Below are 14,081 nucleotides of genomic sequence, written 5' to 3' on the forward strand. Positions count from 1 at the left end.
GACAGAATTTTCTGAACATTTCCAATCCACCCTGTGACCCCACCCTTCAAAGGTCAATGGGATGGTTTTACAAAACTGTCAGGAAACACCTGACAAACTCTATTTCATCATTTCTTCCATATTTCTATTTAGGAAATATCCATCAGGCCCTTCAGATATTTTCTTAGAGTGAAGCATAAGCTAAGAATTTTCATTATTACGCCAAACAATTTCAGATAGCAAAATCAAGAGCATAGAGCTCAACCATTTTGAGCTGATTACTCAAATAAAGCTTGAATTATTTTCTTCCCTACTTTGCATTCATGGTTTGGACAGCATGGATATTATTCCTTGGTGCACAGCCAAGAGAAGTAAGTGTTCCAGGCACACTCCCATGTCAAGTTATTGTGACATCAGGATTTTTGTCTGCTTTGCTCATTATCACATCCTCTACGTCTAAGATCATATCTGGCACCCAGTGAATTTTCCAAATAAAATTGAGGTAATGCATTAGCAAAATTCTTGGGTAAATGCCTGAATCATAGTAAATTTGTTCCCAGCTTTACTGAGGTATGAATAGAAAAAAATTATATGTTCAAAGTATACAATGAGTGTGTTGACTTGAAGTATGTCTATATTGTGAAATGATCACAGCAGAGCTAGTTAATATGTCTATTCTCTCATATAGTTAACCTTTTAAACATAAAGCTTTGTTATGTTTGTCAGTTTTCCATATCTGACAAGATATCTCAGAAAAAAATCAGAGTTAAAGGAAAAGATTTTTTTTTGCAGGTTTAGAGGTTTCAGTCAAAAGTCAGCTGTTTTCATGACATACATTCTTGATTTTCCCAGAAGGTATCTTATTTTTACTTCATATCCTTTTTAGCTTCCTTGGCTTTTAAATACATACACATATTTCCTAAAAATAAACAATTAAGGAAAAAGTTATATTCCTTCTCTGCTACAGGTCCTATCATAATTCTTACCCATGAATTCAACTGCTCCTCATTCTTGTTCTAATGCCTAACCACAGCTATTTCCTGGAATGCTCTGCCAAACATTAAGACCATCAAGAGGCTACGCTGTGACTGTTGAACAGGAACTGGTAAACCAAACACCTGAACTTTAGGAAACAAGAAAAAATTTCCAACAACATTAAGAATACCTTGCTGTACCAAAATAAACAAAATCACAGATGAAAATGGTAATGCCGCGACAGAAATTACTAAGATCCAGAATATCATGAGGGAATACTTCTCAAACCTTTACGCCAACAAATTTGAGAATCTAGATGAAATGGATGAATTCCCAGCCAATATTAACATACCCATACTGAACCAAGAAGAACTAACTCAACTAAACAGGCCTATTTCAAGCACTGAAATAGAAATGGCAATAAGAGACCTTCCACCTAAGAAAAGCCCAGGGCCAGATGGATTCACAGCTGAATTCTAGAAGGTCTTCAAAGCAGAGCTCACACCAATACTCCTCAAGCTCTTCAACGAAATTGAAAATGAAGGCTCTTTACCAAACTCATTCTATGAAGCCAGTATAACCCTCATCCCCAAACCGGATAGAGACTCATCAAAGAAAGAGAACTATAGACCTATCTCTTTGATGAACACCAATACAAAACTTCTCAACAAAATACTGGCCAACCGTCTACAACAACTCATAAAAAAATTACACACTATGATCAAACTGGATTCATCACAGGGAGGCAAAGCTGGTTCAACATATGCAAATCAATTAATATAATTCAACACATCAACAGGAGCAAGGACAAAAATCACATGATTGTCTCAATAGATCCAACACCCCTTTATGTTAAAAGCTCTGGAGAAACTAGGAATCCATGGAACATTCCTCAGTATAATAAAGGCTGTGTATGACTAACCCACAGCTAGTATTATACTTAATGGTGAAAATCTAAAGCCATTCCCTCTAAAATCAGGAATGAGACAAGGATGCCCACTCTCTCCACTCCTCTTTAACATAGCATTAGAATTCCTAGCCAGTGCAATAAGGCAAGAAGCAAGCATAAAGGGGACCCAAATAGGGAAAGAGGAAGTAAAACTTTCCCTCTTTGCAGATGACATGATTCTGTATTTAAAGAACCCTATAGACACCATATAAGTGATTGTTGTCCTTAACGTACTGTGTTATCTCTCATCTCTTTTGCTATCCCTTGATTATCTCATATTGTTACAGTTTCTTACTTTGTTATCTGATATACTGGATATGTTTTTATTTGGTTATTTGAAATTGGATAGGAAAGGGGGGAAACAAGATGATGAGTGGGGGTTGGGGGGAGGGAATTGGGGATCAAGACATGAGAAAGGGTATCAATGTACATGAATTAATGCACCTTCTATCTGGCAAATATAATGTAACTCTTCTATTAATTACAATAAAAAATATAAGAAAAAAAAGAATACCTTGCTGATCTCTGCCTATTTGAAGCATTAGTTTTGTAGAGTCTTTTTCTTCCAAATAAGTCAGAGGATGAAAAAGTAACTTCATCAGGAAAAGCAAGTGTGTTTCCTTCTGCTAAAGAGGTACATTGCATATGAAGACAGTTTGTTTTTGACATTTTTCTAGAGTGGTGCCAATGTAAAGGGATAATTGTTTGAAAGGTACAATCATGACTTTCATACAAATATAAAAGGCACATGCAGCCAGGCACAGTAGCTCACGCCTGTAATCCAAGCTACTCAGAAGGTGGAGATCTGAGGATCATGGTTCAAAGCCAACCCAGGTACTAATGTCCATGAGACTCTTATCTCCAATTAACCACTAGAAAACCGGAATTGGCGCTGTGACTCAAGGGGTAGGGCAGTAGCCTTGAGCTGAAGAGTCAGGGACAGTACCCAGGCCCAGAGTTCAAGCCCCACAACAGACAAAAAGAAAAAAAAAGCGGCCAGGAGTTTGGCCTAGTGGCAGTGTGCTTGCCTAGGATGCATGAAGGTTTGGGTTTGATTCCTCTGTACCACATACATAGAAAAAAAAAGCCAAAAGTGGTACTGTGGCTCAAGTGGTAGAGTTCTAGCCTTGAGAAAGTCCAAAGACAGTGCTCAGGCCCTGAGCTCAAAGCCCAGGACTAGCCAAAAAAAAAAAGAAAAAATAAAGAAAAAGAAAAGAAAAGAAAAAGAAAGAAAGAAAAAAAGAAAAAGGGGCACATGTAAGTGGTTCCATCCAGCTCATTGAGGAATGAGTAAAGCATTAAAATTTTACATAATCAGTAAAATATTACATAAATTAAAACTTGCTACATTTATATTTAGATAAAATGCTGAAATAAACTGATAAATACATGCCATTGGATGCTTGTTGCATTCCATCAAATACTTTCTGTGGACAACACAATTGATTGTATTACTCTTGGTCTTTACATAACATGCAGAATTATGAAAAGGACAAAGCCAGAAGGAGGTGGAGATAAGCCTGCTTCACTCTCCAATTCTCTGACCACCACCATCCAGCTCCTTTCTTTCCTTGAAATAAATGAAGAGAAACTGTGAGCTGACTGGTTACCAATTACAGATAAGTGAAAACAGTTAAATTTCTTACTTTCTTAACAAGTTTTCCAATAAAACGTTGAATTTGCCCATAAGTATCCCAGTAAAATGTCCTCAAACATTACATCAACCTTACTTCATAATTTCCTTCACACACACACACACACACACACACACACACACACACACACTGCTCACCCAAGGCCTGGCTCCTACCATACAGGCTTGCAGGACTTGTGGTCTGCACATTTTCCCCTCTGCCGTGCCGCTTCTCCTTTCTACCACCCTCCCAGGTGTCTGGTAAGCTGTGAGCTTTCATGTGGGGCCTCCAGAGCACCCCAAGTCGAAGCCACTCCCTCACGTACACTCCTATGGCATCCCCACATGGCCTCTGAGCAGTGGGTCACCAATATGGTGATTATTTTATAATTGTTTTTCTTCTAAGAGCTGTAAGCTTGTCCAGGGCAGAAACACAGGACCCCACTCACCAGTCCAAGAATTGGCCCTCAGTTGCTTAAACGAACTACTGAAGTAGATTTAGTGATCCAAAGCCTTGGGGCTGGCCGGCCGGGCTCGTAGGCCTTGGGTGGGGAGTGCGTGTGTGCGCGTATTGTTAGGTCCTCCCAGGAAAAATGGCCCCTTCCTTTGTTCTCCCTGGGTGCATAAAAGTCCCCAGGTAACAGGGAGAAGGGGGGCGGCGGGAGGTCGTCACACCTCCTTCCTGCCCTTTCCCTATATAATCAATCATTCGTTCTTCTCCTTGCTCCCTTTCCCCCTTCTCCTTTCCCTTTCCCTTCCCCTGTATCTCCCTGCACAGCTCCATCTTGTGTAGGCCAGCAGTATGCTCTTCCCACTTTTCAGCCTCAAACAGGTGGTGGTTTCCTTATAGCAAACTTTACACATATCCCTATGTGATCTCAGGGCCCACGGAGCCCAGGGAGACAAGCTGATCCATTCCTGTTTTGGCGCATGATGGAAAAAGGCTCAGGACTCAGTATTTGGTTTTTCTTTTCCTTTTTCTAATAGGAGAGCCCTGGGCACGTGAATGGGGTACAAGCTGACTGAAAAGGCTTCTGTGAGTTTTCTAATCCCAAATCAGTATAATAGCTTCTGAGCATCAGGGGAGCTTCAAGCTTCCTTCCCTTCTGAAGTCCTACACTGAAAATACTTCCTGCCCTGCAGCTGGTTTTGCTGTTGTGCCACGTTATTGCCCCTCAGCAAATTACAAAAGTAAAATTATGAAGTAAGGTTGCTATAACGTTGCTTCCTGCAGCCACCATGACTAATGAGGCACAGACTGCATTCTGTCCTTCCTTCTACATCTTCTTTGGCTTTATACTGAGAAAATGAGCCACCTTGTTTTTCACAAATGAACTCCTGGACTATGCCAGTTCTTAGTTTCCTTACACAGTATTCTTCATAAAATGACCAGAAAGCTGTATTGGTATCCATATACTACAGTGACAGACCAATTCACAAGGAAACTGTCATAAAAATCTTATGAGGCTTGAGCTCTGGGCCTGGGTGCTGTTCCTGAGCTCTTCAGCTCAAGGCTACCGCCCTACACCTGAAGCCACAGTGCCACTTCTGGTTTTCTAGTGGTTAATTGGAGATAAGAGTCTCATGGACGTTAGTGCCCAAGCTGGATTACAGGCATGAGCCACTGTGCCCTGCTTTTATTCTTTCTTTCTTTTTGGCAGTCCTTCTGGCTTGAGGCCTAGGCACTGTCCTTGGACACTTTTGACTTTATCATACATTTTTTAATTGTAAAAATGGAACTATGTGACCTAAGGGGTACGGGAAGGGAAAAGTGGGGGAGCACAATGGAAGGGGTGGAATTAGTTGAGAAGCATCAAACTCAAAACCTGGCATATGTAATTGTAATTTCTTCATACAATAGTTAATTTAGAAACTGTTATTTCAGGGCTGAGAGCATAGCCTACTGGTAGAATGCTCACCTAGTATACATGAAGCCCTGGGTTTGATTCCTTGGTATCACATACACAGAAATAGATGCTGTGGCTCAAGGGGCAGAGTGCTAGCCTTGAGAAAAATCCAGGTGCAGTCCTCAGGCCCTGAGCTTAAGCCCAGGACTGGCAAAAAAGAAAAAAAATATGATAAATATAATGACCCCGTGTAATCATCGCTTCTTAGAAGGTTGAGATTTGAGGATCTCAATTGAAAGCCAGCCTGGCACAAAAGTCTATGAGACTCCCATCTCCAATTAACCATCAGAAAACTGGAAGTGTTACTGTAGCTCAAGCGATAAAGTGTTAGACTTGACCTGAAGAGTTCAGAGACAGTGCCCACGCCTAGATTTCAAGCCCCCCCAAATTATATATTATATTATATATGTTATATATAATGCTGTATATGTTATATCTGATATTACATATATGTATATGTTATATACATATATGTATGATATATCATATGATATATCATATCTAATATATCATATATAATATTTTATGTAATTGTATTTATATTTGTATATTAAATATATTTAATTATATATTTATTATATGTTATGAAATATTATAATAAATATAAATAATGCATAAATAAATATGTATAAAATGCATTGTATAAAATATTTTTATAAACATTATATATAATGTTATATGTTATATATTATAATATATCCCATATATTACATAGACATATCATAGCCACATTTGCTCTCCCTGCCTCTCTCCATTTGTGTGTTCTCCCTCATTGCCTTCTCCCAAACATGTTCCTACATCCTGGCATTCTTTTTTTCTTTTTCAGGAAACAAAATCCAAGGCTAATACACTGTATTTTTATGAAAATATTTTATCTAGAAGTCTGAGGAGAAAAATGTTCCTCAGAGATCTGGAAAGTATGGCACCAGGGGCCTGTGAAAGGCTTTGTGCAGAACTGATGTGCACCTCTGCCCTCTTCTGGATGCAGCACCACAAAGCAAGGCTGGACCGTACAGATCCATCCCTGTTTATTACTGAATGTTTCGTATTCTCTGCAAACACTCCAGAAGATACTCTGGAGAGAAACTTTAGAACATAGATCTTAGTAATTTACATAAACTCAAATGCAAGAGCAAGGGAATGGGGTGACATTGTCTGAAAGGAAATGTATTCTTTATCTGACTTATTAACTGTAACCCATCTGTTCATTATAATAGCAATAAAAATTAAAACCCTCAAATGCTACTACTACTATGATCTTAGCTATTTAAAGGGTTGAAATCAGGAAAATTGTGATTCTACAAGACCAGCCTAAGCAAAATATTAATGAAATCATATTAGGGCCAATTTCAAAGTGCACTGACTTATGTTTATCATCCTAGCTACAGTGGCAAGTGTAAACTAGGAAAATTGAAGTCCAAATTGGTCTAAGCAAAAAGTGGAACCTTTCATCACTTGGCTATTGTGAATAGTGCAGAGATGAACATAGCTAAGCAGGTGTCTTTATCATATCCTGGGTTATGAAGCTCAGGTAGATGCCCAGGAGTGGTATGGCGGGATTGTAGGGAAGGTCTATTTTCAGTTCTTTAAGAAACCTCCAAACTGCTTACCAGAGTGTCTGTACTAATTTACATTCCCACCAGCAGTGCAGTAGGGTTCCTCTTTCTCCACAACCCTGCCAGCATTTGTCGTTGTCTGAGTTCAGAATATTGGCCATTTTAGTTGGGGAAACAACCCAGATGCACTACTGCAGATGAATAGATACAAAAAATGTTATATATATATATAGATAGATAGATACACATATATATATACATATATATAATGGAATTCTACATAGCCAACAGATAAGATAAAATAATGGCATTCGCGGGGAAGTGGATTAAATTAGAGCGAATCATGTTGAATGAGATAAGACCAAAGAAACAAAAGGCGCATGGTATCCTTAATATGTGGATGTTAGATCCAAACAGTACAAGAGCAATAAGCCAATATTGGGGACCTAAGTTTATAGACATGGTCTTTAAGATATAAACATAGACATAGACATAAAAATCTATGATGGACTATATACTCTATAGACATAATGTTTTATTACATATATTAATATGTATCTATGGCATACAAACTATCAGCTTAATTTTAATTATGTTCTAAAATCTAAGTGCCAGTGATTGTATATAGAGATTCCCTTCTTGAATATTTGTTTGTTGAAATATGATGCAAAAAAATCTATGTTAATAAAATCTTTAATAATTTTTTAAAAGTGGAACCTTATCACCAAAAAGAGGTGGATTGGAGGTGTGGCTCAAGTGGTAGAGAACAGCCCTGGCATGGCAGTAGGCCCTGAGTTCAAACCTTAGTACAAAAGGAAGGAAGAAAGGATGAAAGAAGGAAGGAAGGAGAAGGGAATGAGAGGAAGCAAGAGGAGCTAGTTCTATGTCTCAACTAGTAGAATTACCTAGCAAACAGAAAGATCAGAATTCAAGTGTCAAAAGAAAAGAAAAAGATAACATTCAAAAAACACTGGTAAGCCTTTCTACAATGTAGGTTACATTATCCTAAGAAGATGAGAAAGCTATATGTTATGTTTGGATGTGGAGTGATATCCCCAAAAGGCTCATGTTGAAGGTATGGTTCCCATCTGTAAGTGCTATGGAAAGTTGATTGGCTTATGAGGGTACTAAGCTCACTAACAGATTGACCCACCATGAGAACATGGCAGAATAGGCTTTAAGAAGGGCCTTTGAAAGGTAGATCGTATCCACAGCCTTCTCTTCCTCTCTTTTTTCTGGCTACCCTCTGGTACACACATTACAAGTACCAAGTTATCTGTCTCCCCGCAGGCCCACAGTAAAGAAGTGAGCCAGCATGGACTGAAATATCTGGATAGTGAGCCACAATAAACCCTTCCTCTTTCCAGTGAGTTCTCTCATAGATTTTGATACAGTGAGAAAAAAAAATGGCAGACACATGATGTTCCCAAGAGAGCAGTGCCTTATCAGAGGCCTCACAGTACATGTCCTGGGTCTGTGACACAATCGGCAGATGTCATGTGTCTGCTATGAGCTGGTCATGTAGATGGATGTTGAGAAATAATGTACTTTAAGGCAGCATTAGAATGCAGAATAGCAATCGGTGGGGCATGTGTGCACTATAGGCCATTATACCATATAGCAGTACAGTTTCCCCAGATCTGTGAATCCTGTTCCCCAAAGGAGAACTGAACTGAGCCTTGAGGATATATGTTTAATGGAGCAAGTCAGAAGAGATCAAGATTAAGTAGAAGAAATCAGAATAATGTGCCCATGAGACTGCACTGAAAAAACAGATGCAGAATACTGCATGCAGAACTCTTGCCAGTTCTGCAGCCTTCAACAATAAGATCAACAAATTTGCTCATTCATTACTGCTTTGAGAAATTTACACACACACACACACACACACACACACACACACACACACACACACACACGCAAACCATGTGTAGCTAGAAGCAAAACTTTTCTTTTTCCCAGTCCTGGGGCTTGAACTCAGGGCCTGGACACTGTCCTTGGACATTCTCAAGGCTAGAGCTCTACCACTTGAGCCACAGCACCATTTCTGACTTTTTTTTCTATGTATGTGGTACCGAGGAATTGAACCTGGGTCTTCGTGCATGCTAGGCAAGCACTCTACCCCTAGCCTAGACTCCCAGCCCCGAAGCAAAACTTTTCAAAGTGCTTTAGATATGGTCTTAGTACCAAAATAAACCAGAATGTTATACTGTTCTTTTAGACTGTGTATCTCTTCCTCTCCTGGCTTGTCATCTCAGAAAATAGCACACCAAGTTCACGGGCCATCCTCTCTAATGGAGTCCTCAATGCTTCCTGTCTCCTATTTTTCATACCACTTAAACAACCAATGTTCTTCCAGTGCATTGCTACATTGCACAGCATGAAATCTGGAAAGTGGCTTGTCTCCATTTGCATTTTACCTGAGCAGAAAATAGGGGTGGGAGGTTAGTTTGTTTTCTTGAAACAAAAGAACAAAGGCAATCACATTGGTTGAGAACCTTTATTGAAAGAGAGGCAAGAAGAAGGGTATACAACACAAAGTTCCCTGTTGCTTTGGAGTGGAAATGAGCTGCTGGCAGTCTGAGGAAGTGTCTTCAGTGACAGAGACAAGGATCTGAAAAGAAGACAGATGTGTGACTGTGCTCCAGATACAAGTACCAACATGTATTGAGTGAGAAGTACCAGTACACATGCGTTTTGAGGAGCAAGAAGCAACAAGAACTGGTTGGTCTTAGGGCATTTGGGAAGCTGTTGATTTCCTTCCTGAGAATTAGGTGGACATAGCATTATCTGCTGAGGCTAGGGGATAGGAGGCATGCGTTTGGAGTATAGGTGGATGATGCAGTAGAAACTTTGAGTCAAGAAGTCCTCGAAAGAAGTATCTGGAACTCAGGAGACAGCACTGGGCTGAGTTTGCAGCTGCTGAACTATGGGATGAGGCCACACAGGATGACTGGATAGGAAATAAAGGGGCATCAATGCAAAACAGCAACCCGTGGGGGACATGCCAGAATATCAAGAATTCAGAAGTAGCAGCCAAAGAGAGGGGAAATGACTCTGGAAGTATCAACGAATGTAGAAGGCTGTGGACAGAAACTGGACTTGAGAAAGAGTATCAGGGAGGAGAATGAGGACCCCGATGGAGAACTGTCCAGGAAGAATCCATATGGCTTTGATGGTCTGTCTGCCTTTGTATTTAAGGAGCCTTTGGACTTAAGGGATAGGAAAAATGTGCTAAGTGCAGATGCTAGAGAAACAAATGGATTTGAAACCATGTTACCAAGGTATTCATAACCATTTGCTAGAAAAAGACATTTTATTTCATATTATATATAGATATAGATATATATTAAACACATAATGGATGGAAATGGGATTGGATTTGAACCTACTTAAAGGAGAATAAGATAGCCTATTGTTTGGCTATGTTTTAGAAAGCATGAAGTCTCTCAGATCCATGTCTATTTTGTTTTTACTGTCAGGGTAATGTATAGAGGGGTTACAGTTACAGTCACCAGATAGTAAATGCATTACTTCTCACACATGGACACCCCTTCTCATGTTTGTGGCCCCATTATCCACCCCACCCCTCCCAATCATCTTTCCCCCCCTTCCCTTTCCTATTTCAAATAAATAAACATATACATGATATACCACGTAACAAAGTCAGATACAGTAACAATATGAGATTAACCAAAAGGCAAAAAAAGACAAGAGAAATAACATAGTACATTAAGAACAACAACACACAAGATAAAGCTCTTGTTTCCATATCCTAGAGATCCTTGCATTTAGTCACATCCTACATGTCCTTATGTACCTAGGTTTTGAGCTATTGTAAGCAGAGTCCTAGATGTGTACTAATTAGTACATATGAGGGAAACCATTGAGCCCATGTTCCTTTGGGTCTGGCTTATTTCACTTAATATGATTTTTTCCAAGTCTTTCCATTTCCTTACAAATGGGGCGATGTCATTCTTTTTGACGGCAGCCCCATTTGTAAGGAAATGGAAAGACTTAGAAAAAATCATATAAAGTGAAGTAAGCCAGACTCAAAGGAACTTAGGCTCAATGGTTTCCCTCATTTGTCATAATCAGTAGAAACCTTGGGCTCTCCTAGCAGAGATTTACAATAGAACAAAACCTAGTTACATAAGGCCATATAGTGTGATGCTAAATGAAAGGACTTCCAGGATATAGAAACAAAAGCCATATAACGAGTGATTATTCTCCTTAATGTACTGTTATCTCTCATGTCTTTTGCTGTCCCTTGGTTATCTCATATTGTTACAGTATTTCACTTTGTTATCTGATGTATTGGATACATGCATATTTGGTTATTTGAAATAGGATAGGGAAGAGGGGAAAACAAGATGAGGGGTGGAGGTGGGGGGAGGGAAATGGGGACCAAAACATGAGAAAGGGTATCAATGTATGTGAAGTAATGTACCCTCTATCTGGTGAATATAATGTAACCCTTTTATTAATTACAACAAAAATATATGGAAAAAAAGAAATCCAAATTCACAAAAAAAGAATTCCATTGTGTTTAAGTACCACATCTTCTTGATCCAATCATCTGCTGAGAGGCATCTGGGTTGGTTCCATATCTTCAAAATGGTAAATTGTGCTGCAATAAACATCATTGTGCTAGTGGATTTAGTATGTCCTTGTTTCCGGACAATTGGATAAATGCCAAGGAGTGGACATTCTGGGTCATAGGGATCTCTATGTTTAGTCTTTTGAGGAATCACCATAATGCTTTCCATAGTGCCTGAACGAGTTTACACTGCCACCAACAGTGTAGTAGCAATCAGATCCATGTATATTACACAGCACATGTTTATTACTCAGTATGTTTGTAAGACATTCCTGTTTTCAAGTCACACAAGGATGATACCACAGATCCCACTGAATTTGCCTATTAGCTAAGGAGCACTGAGCTTAGGCACAAAATGCAATGCCTTTATAGCAAGCAATAGAGACTTAATGGTAGAAGTTTCTCCTTTCTAGACATGACTTACGTTCTTTATCTACAGGAAATCTAGTTAATAATAAAAATAAGATACCTACCTTCTACTTATATGGCTCAGAAAGTGAAAGTGTTTTCATTGAAAAACTTGGATCTAGAGTTGAGCCCAGTTAACGAGCAGGTGGTAGAGTCTCAACAGAAATTTAGGTGATAATATTTTTGAAACTGACATGGTTGTTTTGGCTAGCTGAAGTTTGCCATATACATTTGGACTCACGACTTGTGTTTGGTATTTTTCTGTTAGGCTGGGTCATTAAGCAAACCATCCTCCATTCTTCCATTTTTTCCTTGTCTCTCTTTTTCATAGCTCAAAAGTTAATAAGATGAATACAGTGAGCTTCATGCCAGAGCCTATTTAAGATGGTTTGTTTCTAAGCTCTTGCCTCTTTCCCAGTATGTTGTTTCACTTTAGCAAGTCACACAAAAAAATGGATTTGAATCAGGATTGATCTCTTCAGCAAATATACACCCTCAGGTCTAGAGCTGAGAACCCTGGCTTCAAGCTGTATATATGTTTCCATTCTCATTACTTTGCTTCATTGTGTATTCATGATTAATCAATCCTTCCTCTATTCAGTTTATTGAATATGGATTGAGCTGGCAACTCTGATAAAGAATGAGTATACTTACCTCCTGCCCACAGGAAATCAAACTGAGGGAAATCTCAGGCAAGTGTTTTTTTTTTTTTTTGTAGAACACCAGAAGGCTGCACGGAAACTAAGCAATCATTTTGCTATGATTATTAATTAGGTCTCTGTGTGCATTTTTAAAGTTATAGCTAACTAAACCCCCGTATTACCATTCAAAATGAAGCCAACAGGAAAATAGGATTGCTTCATCTCCATATCACACTTGGAAGGAAACTAACTGAACACACTGGTGAGAGCAAAGCCAAGCATCACCAAGCAGAACCAAGAAAGATGAGTGAAGGGAGATAGTATCTCCAGCAGGCAAAGAGAGCATGGGATTTATTTGCAAAGCAATGCTTCCCTTCTCTCCCTCCGACCCCCGACAAATGAAGCATGCGGGTTTTATTAGGGCACTTCTACATATTTACATAAGAAGCACTTTAGAGGCAGGCACATTCCTGAGCATGCTCATTTTAAAGTCACATTAAAGTCATTTTAAAGATAGCAGGTACGTTGTTGGACATGTTTAGTTCATGGTCATGGAGCAGTTGTTCAAAAGGTTAAAGGTAAGGGACAGAAAGACCTCTGAGCATGCTCAGGTTGTGTTCTAAAGCTCACAGACAGGAATACTCTAGTTTCATCAGAAAGTTTTAGCTGAAACAAAAAGAAAAGATACTTTGAAGGTATGTTAATACAGGCTCTTGCTCTCAAAGATGTCTCCGTTGCTTAGCAGTTAACAAGCCTACTGTTTTATAGGCCTTGAAATTGTTAAAGTGGTTTATTTGTGGTTTTAAAATGTAACAGAAAAAAATGATTAGATAAGAAATTAGATGTCATCAGATCTCTTGGGGTATGTGTTGTGTGTGTGTGTGTGTGTGTGTGAGAGAGAGAGAGAGAGAGAGAGAGACAGAGAGAGACAGAGAGAGAGAGAGACAGAGAGAGAGAGAGAGACAGACAGACAGACAGACAGACAGAGACACAGACACAGACAAAGAGACTGAGAGAGAGAAGGAGGGAAGAAGGGAGGAAGGGAGAATACATGTACTGAATGATGTTGGGAACTAAACTCAAGCCCAGGAAGACATGCATATCCCCTATCCCTGATATCATCTTTCTGTATGTGTGTGTCTGTGTGTTTGTTTTTTGGTGCTGGGGCTTGAACTCAGGGTCTGGGTGTTGTCCCTGAGCTGTTGCACTCAAAGCTAGCTTTCTACAACTTGAGCCACCGCTCAACTTCTAGCTTTTGGGTGGTTAATTAGAAATAAGATTCTCATACGCTTTCCTCCCCAGGCCGACTTCAACTCATGATCCTCAGATCTCAGCCTCCTGAGTAGTAGGATTACAGATAGAAGCCACCAGTGCCTGACTCCCTTATAATCTTTTTAAAGGGAGAAACTGTCCAGATTGAATAAATTGCTGAT

The sequence above is a fragment of the Megascapheus bottae genome, chromosome 7, assembly GCF_031878675.1.
Source record: "Megascapheus bottae isolate mThoBot1 chromosome 7, mThoBot2.hap1, whole genome shotgun sequence".
NCBI lineage: Eukaryota > Metazoa > Chordata > Mammalia > Rodentia > Geomyidae > Megascapheus > Megascapheus bottae.